The sequence below is a fragment of the Halichoerus grypus genome, chromosome 6 (assembly GCF_964656455.1).
Source record: "Halichoerus grypus chromosome 6, mHalGry1.hap1.1, whole genome shotgun sequence".
In the NCBI taxonomy this organism is placed as follows: Eukaryota; Metazoa; Chordata; class Mammalia; order Carnivora; family Phocidae; genus Halichoerus; species Halichoerus grypus.
In genome coordinates this window covers 95033273-95045451 of record NC_135717.1, presented here as the reverse complement: position 1 = coordinate 95045451, position 12179 = coordinate 95033273, and the positions used below count along the sequence as shown (strand labels likewise).

General features: G+C 43.8%; 1 protein-coding gene and 1 long non-coding RNA gene across 3 annotated transcripts in view; one reads left to right on the top strand and one right to left on the bottom strand.

Annotated features, from left to right (window-relative positions):
* Positions 1 to 12179, top strand: part of LOC118527529 (ATP-dependent DNA helicase Q1-like) — a 336638-nt gene that overhangs the window by 250609 nt on the left and 73850 nt on the right. The gene's annotated exons all lie outside the window — the stretch shown is intronic.
* LOC118549785 (uncharacterized) lies at positions 11084 to 12154 on the bottom strand. Its single transcript, XR_004924227.2, has 2 exons — positions 12006 to 12154; positions 11084 to 11487 (listed from the first exon to the last, which is right to left on the bottom strand). It is a non-coding gene; the product is annotated as an uncharacterized LOC118549785 (long non-coding RNA).

Sequence of the window (12179 nt, the reverse complement as noted above, 5' to 3'; positions counted from 1 at the left end):
TTCATTTCTGTTCTGATTTCTGCAGCAGGTCAGGATAAGCTGTAAGGGAGAACTTTTCCACCTCTTCAAAAGAATCAAGATCTAGAGTGGGCAGGGAGGTTGGTGAGGGTAGGGATCTTTGGTAGGGGTAGAGTCTCTAGTTCCATGATTAACTGAGTTATCTCCTCTGATATCTCTAGTTACATTTAGGAAGTCTGTGGATGGAAAGATGCAGCAGAAGCCAGAGACTGTTCTTACCAGTGGGGTGGTCTGGGGTTTCAGGGAGTCCTTCAAGCAGTGCCATCCTGATCTGAGTATAGCCAGATAGGCCTCTCCTCTGAAACCAGCAACCAAGTTTGGGTAGCTACAGTCCAATGATCCTTCCTGAAATTTACCTCGCAGCAGTACGAACCTATTTCTGAGTCTCTTCAGCTCTTCAAGGAGCCTCAACACAGTCTGGCTGCTGTTGGACATTGGGCATTGAATCACGGGAGAAGAGCTTGATGACAGTAGGTGGGTAGAAAAGGCCAGTGAAGAAGCTGTTTGCTTCTATGGTTCAAGATTCACAGGCATAAGACCTAGATACTGTAAAGCTCCTGGCTGTACAATTTTGTTTACTTTCCCTGGGAGGGTTTGAGAACTCGAGTGACTTACCAAAAGACACCTAGCATATCAAGGATTCAAACTTGCTTTCTGTCACAGAATACCCTGGCTTTTGCTCCCTTCTTACCCCCTTTATAATCAGGTCTGAGTTGAAGTGGGTGCTCAGGTCCCCAGCATAATGAGATCATATCTTAGGCATAGTAGCTTCTGTGTGCTCCCCAAATTCCTTCTGCCTGCCTGACTTGTCTAGGGACTTCAGAGTATGGCAGCTGTCCAAGCTGGCTCCTTCATCCATGGAGATTTGCTACAGGATATTTGCTGAAAAAACATGTCTCCTGCTTGTCTGTCCTGTACTCAGTTCTTCTTAGTCATCATATCCTTAGCATCTAACTTGGCTCCTGACTTAGAGGGTCCCTGAGAAGGTACCACCTTCAATAGTAGGCACCAACTGTGAGGCTATAAGGGAATGCCTCTTGTGCAGAAATTTCCTCATACTCTCTCTTTTCGCCATGACCCTGCCCCCATTCTGGTTCCACTGGGATCCTGGTGGCCCTAGTTCTCTTTCTCCTATGCCCCTCAAAGCCTGTTTCTCCTCTGCTGGTATACTGTAGCTCCTGCACCTTTTCCTATGTCCCCTGTACTGTCTCCTCACAATGTCCTCAGCCCTGCCTAGGCTCCTTTTCTCTCTCCATCCCCTTTCCTTCATCAAATATTTATTGAGTACTTATTATGTGCCATGTCCTCTGGTTGGTTCTGAGGGCACACAGGCTGAGCAATTTGAGGAAGCACAAAGTACTACAGCAATTTTTATATAATGTGACAAGTGAAGCTCCCAGGCCTTCTTCCAGAGTCCTCTTTTGTTTGTGACAAGTTGGATTGACTCAAATCCCTTAGTAGTGCATTCCAATGCTTCACAGTTCCTACAGGTGGTAAGTTCTTCCCAATGCCTAGACTTAGTTACTCTGCAGGTAAGATCATTCCCTGGGCTTCTGTTTACTTACTCACTTATATATATATATATATATTTTAAATGAGCACCATAATACTAGTGCCAACTTTCCCCATTCCTATACAGGATGGTTGTGAAGACTGGTTGAAATAATGGCTGTAAAATTTCTCTAAATAAATTTTGTGAATGTTAGGTAGTGAGTCCCTCTTAACTTCTCAGTAGAGAGTCTTTTTCACCTATGAATAGTAACAGCTCAAAAGATAATTTTAAATAATTATGAGTTGTATCAACCTTTAGTCTCTTTTCTATTTACTCATTTGTAGATGGCAATTCTTTGACCTCTGTTGCCAATGAGATCCATGTCTCTTTATTTTTTTATTATTTTTTAATTTAAATTCAGTTAGCTAACATATGGTACATCATTAGTTTCAGATGTAGCGTTCAATAATTCATCACTTGCATATAACACCGAGTGCTTATCACATCACACGCCCTCCTTAATGTCCATCACCCAGTTAACCCATCCCCCCATCCATCTCCCCGCTAGCAGCCCTGTTTGTTTCCCAGAGTCAAGAATCTCTTATGGTTTGTCTCCATCTCTGATTTCTTCCCATTCAGTTCTCTCTCCCTTCCCCTATGATCCTCTATGCTATTTCTTATATTCCACATATGAGCGAAATCGTATAATTGTCTTTCTGATTGACGTATTTCATTTAGCATAATACCCTTCAGTTCCATCCACACTGATGTAAATGATAGGTATTCATCCTTTCTGATGGCTGAGTAATATTCCATTGTATATATAAACCACATTTTCTTTATCCATTCATCTGTTGAAGGACATTTCAGCTCCTTCCATAGTTTGGCTATTGTGGACATTGCTGGTATAAACATTGGAGGGCAGGTGCCCCTTCGTCTCACTACATCTGTATCTTTGGGGTAAATACCCAGTTGTGCAATTGCTCGGTCATAGAGTAGCTCTATTTTTAACCTCTTGAGGAACTTCCATACTGTTTTCCAGAGTGGATGTACCAGTTTGCATTCCCACCATCAGTGTAAGAGGATTCCCCTTTCTCCACATCCTCGCCAACATTTGTTGTTTCCTGTCTTGTTAATTTTAGCCATTCTAACTGGTGTAAGGTGGTACCTCATTGTGGTTTTTTTAAATTAAGATTTTATTTATTTATTTGAGAGAGGAAGAGGGAGGCAAGAAGCACAGAGGGAGAGTGACAGGGAGAAGCAGACTCCCCACTGAGCAGAGAGCCCAGGGTGGCGCTCAATCCTAGGACCCTGAGATCATGACCTGAGCCGAAGGCAGACGACCAACTGACTGAGCCACCCAGGTGCCCCTCATTGTGGTTTTGATTTGTATTTCTCTGATGACAAGTGATGTTGAGCATTTTTTTCATGTGTCTGTTGGCCATTTGTATGTCTTCTTTGGAGAAATGTCTGTTCATGTCTTCTGCCCATTTCTTGACTAGATTATTTGTTTTTTGGGTGTTGAGTTTGAGAAGTTCTTTAGAGATCTTGGATACCAGCCCTTTATCTGATATGTCATTTGTAAATATCTTCTCCCATTCCATCGGTTGCCTTTTGGCTTTGACTGTTTCCTTTGCTATGCAGAAGCTTTTAATCTTGATGAAGTCCCCGAAGTTCATTTTTGCTTTTGTTTCTTGTTGCCTTTAGAGATGTGTCTTGCAAGAAGTTGCTGTGGCCGAGGTGGAAGAGGTTGCTGCCTGTGTTTTCCTCTAAGATTTTGATGGATTCCTTTCTCACATTTAGGTTTTTCACCCATTTTGAGTTTATCTTTGTGTAGATCCATGTCTCTTTAAAAACTTCCTTGAAGAAAACAAATTCTCTTCAATGTAGTAATAGGCATTGTGGGCAGACTTCAGAAAGGAGCCCTTAACCACCTAAGTATGAGGACATAAGTAATAGGAGAAATCCTCCCCAGTCACAACGCAATTCCTTGCATTACCATTGGAGACCAGGGGATTGCTATGATGGCTGGGGAGGAGCCCGAGGAATACATAAGTGCTACGACACTTGATCCTAGATGATGGATTTCCAAAAAGAAATTAAGAGTCTGTTTAGGCTGCCCTGAGTCAGACAATATCATCAAGCTCTGCTCCTATTACTGATTTAAAAGCAGCTGGCTGGATTCACCATTACCTACAGAGGGTGGTGGCAGAGAGCAGGGCAGAAGCTGATCAGGGGTAGAGACCTTCTCTGGATGGGAAGCCAGCCTCTTCTCAGCTCCTTGAAGCCCTTGCTGACTGGGCTTACCCTTATGGGTAGGTTGCAATGGGGTTTCACTCTGGTGCTTCCCCATTGGATGGATCAGTGAAATGGGTTTCAGGCAACTGCCTGACTTCTGCAACTTTTCCTTTCTCCTCTATCTGCATCCAGACTGATCCAAAGAAAGGTTTTTGGTTTTCCAATCTCCCTTCTCAGCATCCCCCCCAGCCCCAAGACGTACACCATAATCCTGTCAGGAATTTCTTCCAATTATCTAGCTTGAGGCTCATCGTTTATTTATAGGCAAGCCTACTTCACAGCCTGTGCCTGGTAGAAACATTTGCACATTGCACTGGTGTTCTGTTGTGTAGCCCCTTCTCTAGCCAAAGCTGCACTTCCCATCCCCCCACTCCCAACCCTGGTTTGGTCTGTGTCTTCCGTGCCTCTGACTTTAGGCAGAGCAGTTTCTTTGCTTCTCTGTCCTCTTCCAGTAATCACCACTATTTTCTTCTTGGGAATATTTCCAATTTTAATGGTTGGTAGATTCTTTTCACAGTTTTTTCATTCTCTACCAGTTCAACTCATCCCCTTTTCCCCTCATTTCCTTGTGGAATTAGAAAACAGCTGTGTACCCCTTAGGACTCTGAGCCTGGGCATTTTCAGAGCTCACCTTTCCTCATTGTTAGCCTGGTTCTTTCATCTGCTGGCTGCAGAGCAAGGGGATCCACGCATGGCACCCACAGAGCAGCTCCTAGTGACTCAAGCTGAGTGGTTGAGCTCAAAGGCACAACAGAAACCCATCTGTAATGTGGTTGTTTTTCTTTCAAATCCTTAAGAACATAAGTGACCTGTCTTATGGTAATAGTGAAATGGGAGGGGCGGGGTGGGACTGAGAGGTGGTTCCAAATTTTAGTTTGACTTCAGGAGGCCCATTTTTCAGCATCTCCTCAGCCTACAGTGGGCTTGGATCTTATTCATATTTAGATAGTAGCACCAACTTCTTATGGCCTCCGCCTCCACTATGATTTTTTATTGTGGTATAATGTACGTAACATAAAATTGAGTATTTTAACCATTTTCAGGTGTGCAGTTCAGTGGCACTAAGTACATTCACACTGCTGTGCAACTGTCACCACCCTCCATCTCCAGAACTTTTTCATTTTCCTAAACTAAGACTGTGTCCCTATTGAACAGTAATTCCCCATTCCCCTGTTGCCCCAGCCCCTGGCATACCTTTACTGTGATATTACTTAGTTTCTTAAAGCACCATTCTGACCACAGAGCCTCTACTTCTTCTATGAAATCTCAGCAACTCAGACTGAATTTCAAGACCCTTCACTGGTGCCTACAGACTCACTCCAATGAGCCCCTATCATTTCTTGGCCCAGAATTCTGCTCTGAGACGTGAATCTGGGCTCATGCCCTTCTTTCCCACCTGATCCTTTGCACATGTTGGTCTTGAGTCTTCCCTGCAGTCCAGTTGGCCCTTACCTTCATATTCTGTTCATAAGTCTCCTGTTTTAAGACAACCTCCCTGATGTCCTAAGATGTCCAGGCTCTATTATACAACTCCCCTTTCCAATCTCTGTAGTATTCTGCCTGGTTGCTCTTACCCTGTGTCTTTGTTCCCTTTCAGACTGGAGGCCACCTCAGGGCAGGAGGTGAAATCCATTCTGGGTTCATGTACTCTGTTTTAGGTCCTCGACACTCAGAGCATGGTCTGGGTTCTAGGGCATTAGCCTCACTCCAGAGCTTGTTAAAAACGCAGAATCTCAGGCTCCATCCCAGACCTACTGAGTCAGAGTCTGCATTTTTAACAGGATCCCCAGATTACTGACATGTACATTAAGTGAGATAAGCACTGCTGGAGGAGGGCTGATAAGTAATTTATAATTTATATTTATATTGTATAATTTATAATTTATATTGTAGGTGTGTGTGCTTTTTAGGGTATGACGGATTATAAAGGAACTGGAGGGCGAAGTAGCTGGGGGTGAGGAAGAAGAGGTGATATGTTGAGTGGGAAAATGATGTAATGAGAGGTTTCCCCCCAGAGTCATGGAAAAGATTCCTCTGAGTTTTTCCCACATTTTTATGGGTCTCTGGATTTTGCTCTACTTGTGGAGACATGTATTTCTTGGTCTTCTCTTAGAGGTGATTTCTAGAGCAAAGGCCTTCAGATTACAGCCTTAGCAAAGAACTCATGTGTATCTCTTCATCTTTCCAAAAATATTTACCCTCAGAAGCAGTGCCCTTTGAACTTTACCACATTCTATGATCTAGTCCTTGAGTATCACTGCATAACAGGGAGTGGTAGGGTGAGCCTTTGGGGCCTAGTGGTCAGGACCAGGAGGGAGTGCAGCCCAGGCCTTTCAGAATATAGTTTCCAGGAATTTCAGTCATTCAGAGTGAATAATAAGACCCCTTCACCTCTCTCTTCTCTGGGAGGCAGCATGGGATTGGACATTTCATCTCTCATCAGGATATCTCTCTTGTACTTTGAATCAGACCTGGGACCTGAGAACCACTGCTCCAGCATTCAGTGCAGTATTTCAGTGTCCTAAACTTGTCCATTTTCTCCATCAGGCTGAAGGTTTCCTTTAAGGAATCCTACCTTTCTACTTCAAAAGTTATCTAAGATATGGACTTATTTGCACACAGTTCCATTACTGGAGAGGTTATTAGGTTTTTTTTTTTTTTTAATTCCTTAATTTCTAGATCAGGTTGTGTTGGTTCAGTTGAGTAGGACTTCTGAGGCTGGAGCTTTGAGTCTCTATTCTGTCTTGGGCTTCTTTCTGGAGCTGACTCAATGTTTTGAATACTCGAAGGTGGGGGATATTGCTGATGACTGGGATATGGAGAAATCATGAAATTCTAGCCAGGAGAAGCTATCTCAGAAATCTAAGTGTGTACGTTGTTATTTCTTTTCCAACAGGCTGCATATTTTTTATGACCAATTATTCCATTTGTAACAATGCTGAGATAACAGATCCTACCTCATGATCCATGGCACACACCAGGCACTCATGGGAGCCAGAAGATACCACCCCTTATGCAATTGGATGGCCAGAGCGCTTGGACCAAGACTCAGTTCTAGCAGGAGACAGACAGGAGTGCTAAGGGAATCTTTGTGATAGGAACGGTGTGAAATACTGGAAGCCAAGCATGGAGGGGACTGCAGTTTTCAAACTGCAGAATCTTTCCCATCTATCTGCCCTCTTACTATTTTCTGTTTTTTTTTTTTTCCCCTGCTTATTAATTAAGGGTTAGATATTTGAAGCCAGCAGGCCTAAGTTTGAATCCTTGCTCTACCACTTAGTATTTTATTACTTAGATTCTTCTATCTTGTTTTCCCATCTGTAAAATGGGGATACTAAGACCTATTTCTTAGATGAGTTTTAAGGGTTAAATAAGAGAATGTCCATCTCTGTGCTCTCTGGCCCATGGACAGAGACACACAGTTATGGTTTAAGGAACAGATAATGAAAATGAGGTAGAGGCAGAGAGAACATGAAAGATATGCACATGGAGAGGAGTAATGAAAGGTAAGAGAATGAAGAGAGATAAAGTCAGATGGAAAGGCAAAGACATGAGTGAAAGCCAAACGAGACTGTCAGAGGACAGGGGTAGATGTTTCATTTGTAGAAGCTGGGAATAAGATCCCAAGCCAAGATCCTGCTTTCTTCTTGCCCTTTGCTACTGGGGGACTCAAGTTCTAAGTCCCGGTCCCCCTCCTGCACCTCCCTGCAATGTGATCATCACAGATCTGGCTCTACTCTGAAGCCTGAACAGCCCTGCCCTGTGCTTGTCCACATATCTTGGCCTGCACCATCATAGTTACCCAAGTCCATAGGGATTTTTCATTTCGAACACAACTGTTTGGAGTGCAAAAGCATCATGGCGTCAGCCAGTCAGTGCAATAACCAGGGGTAGTTTTATAGTCACTCCCAGTGATGATAATAGCACTTTCATGTATCCCTGGCTGCAACAGGCAATTTTCTTTCAAAGATTGTTTTTTTTCTGGAGCCCGGGATTTCTACTCTTGCCTCCATCCTCTGGGATATTAAAACAGGGTCAGTGGCTTGGCAGGCTGACTAATTTCTGGTCATTTCCTAGCTCCTCTTTTCACCCTCCCTTGTTGTCACTTCTCCCATCTTGGCATCCCTCTACCTCTGCACCCCATCTAGTTAGGCTACAGGGAAATGGCTTCTGTGGCCCTCCCTACTGAGTAGTATTGTCATGTGTCTAACCTGAAGAGTAGAAGCTGAGTGGGGTGCAGCTGAAGATCCAAGAGAGGATTCACCTTCTAAGCCTCACCCCTGTTCTCCGTGGCCCCCACTCCCCCATGCTGTTCTGAGATGGAGCTGTCAGTTCCTTTCCACAAAAATATTTGAGCTTATTTTCCAGGTGGAACATTGTGAAGAAATTGGTGAATTGAACTAAGTTTAACATTAAGGAATTTTTCTCTGCTAGAGACTGGGGGTGGGGTGAGGCAGCTAGTGTAATGTCTTTTTCTGGAAAATTCAGAAAAATTCCCATATAGATTAAGGGCTGGGTGAGGAGAAATCTGGCATATGGGCAAGGGATATGGCAACCTTTGGATCCCTGCTTCCCTAAAGAGGGATTCTGACTCTGCTCTTGCTGCCAAAAGTAGTCTCTTCCATTGTTTGCTGGTGTGGCAGTTGCTGGCCAGCAAAATTGCTTCCCTATTTCACCCAGGTAGGGTTATTCTTAGAAGAAATAACTAAACCTGCTTTTGGGGGCCGCCCATTTGAGGAATTTTCTATTCCCTTCCTTGGCCCATGGTCTGATGCCAAAATCCTTTCTGAAGTCTAATTCCTGTTCCTCTTGCTTTGCCAACAGATCAAATCCTCTTGAAAATCAACATGACACCACACACTCCCCCTCCTCACTCATACCATCTCTTGTTTTTATTAAATAAAAGTGGAGCTATAAGATGTGATTGGCCTGGATCCTGGCTTCGTAAAACAAAACTAACACCCTCTTTATCAAGGGGCTCAAGTATCCAGAGATGTCTTAGGCTGTTTTGCCATCATGTAAATGTGAATCAATATTCAATAAGCCCTTGATGCACTTCACTAGTGGTTTACTTAATACCGGCTCCTAGTACAGTAAGTGGCATTGATATAGGGAGGGCTTTTTATTTTACTTTATTTTTTATTTTTAAAATTTTTTTTATTGTTATGTTAATCCCCATACATTACATCATTAGTTTTAGATATAGTGTTCCATGATTCATTGTTTGTGCATAACACCCAGTGCTCCATGCAGAACGTGCCCTCCTCAATACCCATCACCAGGCTAACCCATCCTCCCACCCCCCTCCCCTCTAGAACCCTCAGTTTGTTTTTCAGAGTCCATTGTCTCTCATGGTTCTTCTCCCCCTCCGATTTCCCCCCCTTCATTCTTCCCCTCCTGCTACATTCTTCTTCTTCTTTTTTTCTTTCTTAACATATATTGCATTATTTGTTTCAGAGGTACAGATCTGAGATTCAACAGTCTTGCACAATTCACAGCGCTTAGGGAGGGCTTTTTAAAATAGCACAGCAGTCCTCACCTTCTGGATACTGGACCTGGCTTCCCCTAGGAGAGAAGACTCAAGGCACTGAACATGCAGGAAAGTCATCTTGCCAGGCTTGCTGCCTCAGCATAGACTCTCCTATAACCTAGCTTAAAAAAGAAAACAGATTCTATGTGTTTTATAGCAACCAGTGTAAGATATTCTAGAGGTTAATAGGCCCACACTATTAGGAAGTTTTCCACTATGTCTGGTCTGATTGCCTCCCCACTTCCAATCAATTAGTCAAATTGAAACCAACTGAAGGACAGAATTGATTCCACCATTAACAGGTAGGAGTAGACTCTCCAGTGCTCTCAGAGCCTGCAGGGGTTAGTAATAACACCTCATTTCTCTGAGCCCCTGTGTTTGCTGCAGGGGAAGACTGATGGCCGCCTGGCCCCCTGGTGGATGCATGGTAGATCTGGGTTTCTCTGTGCCTAGTGATTGAGAGTTTGGTAGGAAACTGAATAACACAGATAAATCTTCTATAAAAATTACACATAATATATTTTAGATCCAAATGGATTTTTGAAAATTTATCAACAGTTTTGGATTGTCTGTGCTGTTGTTCTCCATTCCCAGTGGTCACAGAATATAGGAATTTACAATCTGGGGTAGAAGTGGAATCTTACAGAGATTTATCCTGCATTATGGTCTTGGCTAGGTCTCATCCCATTTAGGGGGTTTGACAGTTTGGAGGAAGCTAGGGGTAGAAGATTTTTCCATTTTACTGTTTGGGGATACAGATCTCTCCGCTCTCTGCAGTGACCCTGTAGTTGTCCCTACACAGAGAGGTCCTGGCTTAAGTCTCCTAGAACCATTTTAGACCAGACCTTTAGAAAGTTCCCAACCTATTGCAGATAGGTTTAGTGAACCTAAAGCAAGAGACTGGCATTTGGCCTCTCTGTTTGGGCACACATAGCAGGAGTGAGCTGTCCTGCAGTGTTTGCTCCTATTGTTTTTTATGGGGTGAGTTCTCCAAGGATATTTAGTGGATGTTTTGAAGGAGAGATGTAAACAAACTCTTGTGGGTTTCTTGTCTTCAAAGTTCCTCACTTGGCAAAGAATACCCAGAGTGCTGAGTTTAGAAGGGCCTCAGAGATTTGATAATGTGGCTTGGGGCTTTTACAACCAGTTTCTGGGGTACCTAAGTGAAGGAGAAGGGTCTTTCTTTTCTCCTTTTCCAAATAACAGGAAAAGAGATCATTTAAAGCTGGAGGTGCTGAGCTTAACTTAGTAAAGGACTTCTGAACAGTAAGTACAACATGACCAATTCATTTAGTTTAGAGGCCATTCTGGGCTTCCTCCCTGGCCTTCATTTCTGCTGCCCTGCATCGGGTGCGAAGGCCAAGTGTCATTATGGCATCTCTTACCACATCAACATTCAGAGTTGACTGGATGGGTCTCCCTACCTCCCTCTCCCTTCATGTCCATCCCTCTTGCAGCTGCATACTAAAAAAAAAAAAAAGAAAAAATTGTGACGTGCTTTTCTTTGGTTAAAAATGCTTTCTTTGGTTACATAGAAGCAGTCTTCCCTGCCAAGCCTCCAAACAAGCTTCCATTGTTTTGTTTTTTGCTTCTTCTTCTTTTTTTAAATATATTTATCTGTGAGAGAGAGAGATCACATGCTCATGAGCAGGGGAAGGGCAGGGGATGAGGGAGAGAATCCCAAATAGACTCAACTTGAATCCAACCTTAAGACTACACTTTAAAATACAACACTCTAAATGAAGTTGTTTTCAATAGACTGTTTAATTTTTTAAATCTTGAAAATCAAAGTCAGTTAAGCAGAATAAGAAACTCAAAGCGTGGCAGATAAAGCGAAGACAAAAAGACAATCATAACCATTGAAAGGATAGGACCCACATGGTTCGGCAGATACGTAAATACAAAAATTCTTAAGATTGACAAAACGGTAGAAAAGTAGAAGTCTTATAAAGAAAGAAATGGAAACAAATAGCAATGCTAACCTTAGAAATAAGATAGGCCCGGAGAACTCTGTGGTAGGCAGAAAGATGCTAAAATAATAAAACAAACTACAAAGCACAAAATCGTTTAACTGAACACAAAGTGGCATTTTACTACTGCGGAAACAGGTGGTAGAAAAGTGAAGTCGTTTCAAGGAATTTTTGGAAAGCTGTTTCCAGGGGTGGCAAAAAGGAAAATAATAAAAATATTTAAGTATACGCATTATTTATAAAACATCCAAAACCCAGAATAGGTGACATTTAAAATACCGTCTCCCAAACAAACGGCCAGTAACTTGTAGAGGACCCCCAGTCTGTCATATGCACAGACGTTTCCAGAAGCGAACCACGGGCACCGCGCATCAAACTCTCTCTTGTGGCCACCCGCAGGAACAACGCGCCCATCTAACTGGGAGTGAGAGCTGCGCGACCCTGCTTCAAGACAGACGCTCAGAAGGCTTCCCCCTCCCCAGATCCCACCGACCTCCTCCTCCCAGGCCAGGTCTGCCACTGCGAATCCAGCTCCCGCCCCCTCAAGGCAGCCCTCCGCGTCCCGCATCCCTAGCTCAGTCCCGCAGGCCGCCGCCCCCACCGCGGAGCTTCATTCGTTGATGACCGGGTCAGTGGGGCGGGCGAGACGGGCTGGAGCAACGAGGATCCAGGCGGGGATCCCGGGGCGAGTGCTTACTCTGGGTGTCTGTTACGGAGATCATGGCTGCAGTAGTGAGGGCAGCGGGGACAGCACCTCGGGGCGCCCAGGGCGTGAACCAAAGTCCGGAGTTTTTAAAAGAAGCCGGGAAACAGCCCAGGCGAGAGCCCACGGGTTTTCCCGAAACACACTCCTACCCCAGCTTCAAAACCG